The following is a 3,300-nucleotide window of genomic DNA, read 5'->3' as shown; positions in this document are numbered from 1 at the left end:
ACACAACTTGAATTATCCCCGTTCTCAGACCCAAGACCTCACACACCTTCGAAGATGGTGAGAGCTAGCAGGGTATGAGAATAGATTGAGAGGAAGAAGGAGTATCTTACGAGAAAGATGTACATCTCCTCACATAATCACTCATATGTAGCATAGCTTAGCTTAGTAATTAGCTTGGCAGAGGAGATGAGTATGCATTGAAGCTTGGCTCTTGGTTGGATTTGCATCCACATGCCAAGAGAGTGTTGATGTAGGCTTCTATCTCACAAGCTTGGAGTAGGTGATGAGTTCTCCATTAAAGCTTGGGAAGAGATAGTCTTCTCTTTCTTCACCATGAGCTTGTGTGAGTGTGTGTGTGATAATGCCTTGCAAAAATTAGCCCCCTCTCTCTCTTGGGCGAGCCCTCTTGCTAATTGCTCTTGCTGCAGCCTCATTGGCCCTCCCCAAGTCAAGCCAATTACAATTAAGCAGCATAAGTGATAGCCTTCTGACATGTGTTCCCCTTTCCCCTTTTGTGAGAGCTTTAGGTAATTGAATAATTAAATTAAACTCTCATTGGACCCCTTTGCCTCCTGGCCAATAGGAATCAGGCAAGCCATGGGGCTCCTGAATGCTCATTGGACCCCTTGGGAGACTGCCCAATAGTCTTAATTCTCTTTGGTTTCTTTTATTAAATGTTTTTAAATTAATTAAACTAGATTTACTCTAGCTTAATTCTCATTGGTCCACTTCAAGGGTCATCCAATAGAAATTGGGCACACCTTGTGGGCATCTGGCCTAGGGAGCTGACATGTGTCCCTCATTCCCTTTGTGTAAAGGGAGCCTGTGTGTGTGTGTGTGTGTGTGTGGCTTTCTCTCTCATCCCCTACCTTTAGGGCTCGCCCCCTCCCATGTAGGGATGTGCAAAGACTTTTAGGGCACACACAAAGCATCCAATTTTCCCTAGGGTTGACCTTTGGACACAACCTTTGAATTTTGGAACCTTAGCATTTTGGAAGTCTTAATGGGCTGAACCTTAGGGTCTTTTTAGCCCATTGTTACACATGGCTCTTTTGCAGATGCCCCCCCCTTTGGATCCCTATTTTCCCTCCTTTGGATCCCTACTGTGGCCGGTCTGCTAGCTTAACCAATATTCTAGCTTTTTCTCCCCTGGCCTTCCCCACATTAAATGATCAGTTTAATATGAGAAAATCATTTAGGAGAATTAGATATTGATTATTATGACATTACCTCTCTCTTGAAATCATAGTCGTCCTCGACTATGGTGTAGAGAAGATAAAGCATGTTCATGAGTCCTTTTCTTAGTGGGTAGAGGATCCCTATGTTACCCTACGACATCATTCCACAATGGATGACTAGTCCATTTGGCGCTTGAGAGCCTGAGGCTGCCGCAAGCATGTCTGCACATTAGTCCTATCAGTCTTCCATAGTAGAGTGACAAGCTCTACTTGGTGTTTGGGAGACGTCGTCTCCGCAAACTTGATCTAAGCATGCATACTACTTCATTTTTGTGCACAAATAAAGAAAAAGAGAGTCTTATAAGACAAAAATTTTGTTCATTTTTAACATTTTGTACATTTGCTTACTCTTGGGAAGCAATGTAAGCATTGACAAGGTTTAGGTTATCCTTTAATTGTATGCCTTGCATCCATCTAGCATGTTCAAAAGGATAATTCTTAAACTTAATAAGATATCGTCGGATAGTCTTACCGCCTCTTAGTACCTTGTCTTCATGTCGGAGAATGGACTCGGGCTGCAGCACCTCTTCTTGGTCCTTGATCTCCGGTGGGTCTTCAATAGTTGGTTCTTGAGGTGGCTCTCCTTTGTAAGGCTTTAATAGGCTCACATGAAAATCATTGTGTATGAGCCAATGATTGGGCAACTTGAGTTGATAGGCCATCTCATTGATTGGCCTAAGAATCTGAAAGGGACCATAGTACCTTTTTGCTAGTTTAGCATAGTACTTTTGGTAACCCGTAGGATTCTTGCCCGTTGTGTGCCTTAATCGAGCCGTGGGAAACTTTAACAAGACCCAATTGTTTTCTTTAAAGGCTTGGGCTCTTCTGTGCTTGTCAGCAGCAGCCTTTTGCCTTTGCTGTGAGATAGAGATAGCATCCTTAATCTTTTGGAAATGTAGGTCTCGGCTATACTCATCTGCAGCGAAGATCTTCCCATGTACCTTAAGTAGCAAGGAACTTTTTGATCTTCCCTCAATTACCTCAAAAGGTGCTTTTCCCGTGGAAGTATGTACAGTGTTATTGTAAGCATACTCCACTAAGGGTAAGTACTTCTCCCATTGGGATCTTTGATCTACTTCCGTTACATAGGCTTTTAGTAGATCGAGAATTGTTAGGTTAGCTATTTCACTTTGGCCATCCGTTTGTGGATGATAGGCCGAAGAGAAATTTAGCCTTGTCCCTAAATTCTCAAAGAGACCCTTGCAGAAATTACTGGTCATTCTAGGATCTCTATCCGACACTATGGACATTGGAAAGCCATGGTATTTGAAAATTTGTGAAATGAAGAGGGTTGCCATTTGATGGGCTTTGATAGCCTTTTTGACAGGTATAAAATGAGCTTGTTTACTAAACCTATCTACTATCGTCCATATTCCCGTATTCCCATGGATAGACTTAGGCAATCCAAAGATAAAATCCATGGATATGCTCTCCCATGGTGAATTAGGGATTGACAAGGGTTGAAGCAATCCAGGTTGCTTCCCTCTATCAAATTTTTTCTTTTGACATACCACACATTCGGAAACATACTCTTGTATGTTCACTTTCATGGTAGGCCAATAGAAATATGTTTCAATTCCCTTTAAGGTAGACTAAATCCCTCTATGCCCCGCATAAGGTGGAGCATGAGATTCATACATTACTTTCTCACGTAGTGAGTTAGTAACGCATAGTCTATTGCCATAGAGAAGATAACCATCTTGTAAAGTAAATGGTTCTTCTTTCTTCCCTAATGCAAGGGCTGAAATCACATCTCTAAAATCGGGATCAATAGCATACTCATCTATCATTGAAGATAGATCATTGTGAGTTGCTATGGAAACCGCATTCACTCTCGGCCGTCTTGAGAGTGCATCAGCTACTTGATTATGCTTGCCAGCAATGTGAGCAATATGAAAATGAAATTGTGAAAGGAAATTTTCCCACCTCATTTGTTTGTCGGAGAGCTTGGTCTGCGTCATGAAGTACTTAAGACTTTGGTGATCCGTTCGCAGAATGAAAGGAGTCCCCAATAAATAGTGCTTCCATGAGTCTAAGGCATGTAGAACTGCAAGGAGTTCCT

This window comes from Adiantum capillus-veneris, chromosome 20, assembly GCF_014529385.1.
Source record: "Adiantum capillus-veneris isolate H3 chromosome 20, ASM1452938v2, whole genome shotgun sequence".
Lineage (NCBI taxonomy): Eukaryota > Viridiplantae > Streptophyta > Polypodiopsida > Polypodiales > Pteridaceae > Adiantum > Adiantum capillus-veneris.
The sequence above is the reverse complement of the archived record's forward strand: the minus strand, read 5'-3'. Positions refer to the sequence as shown.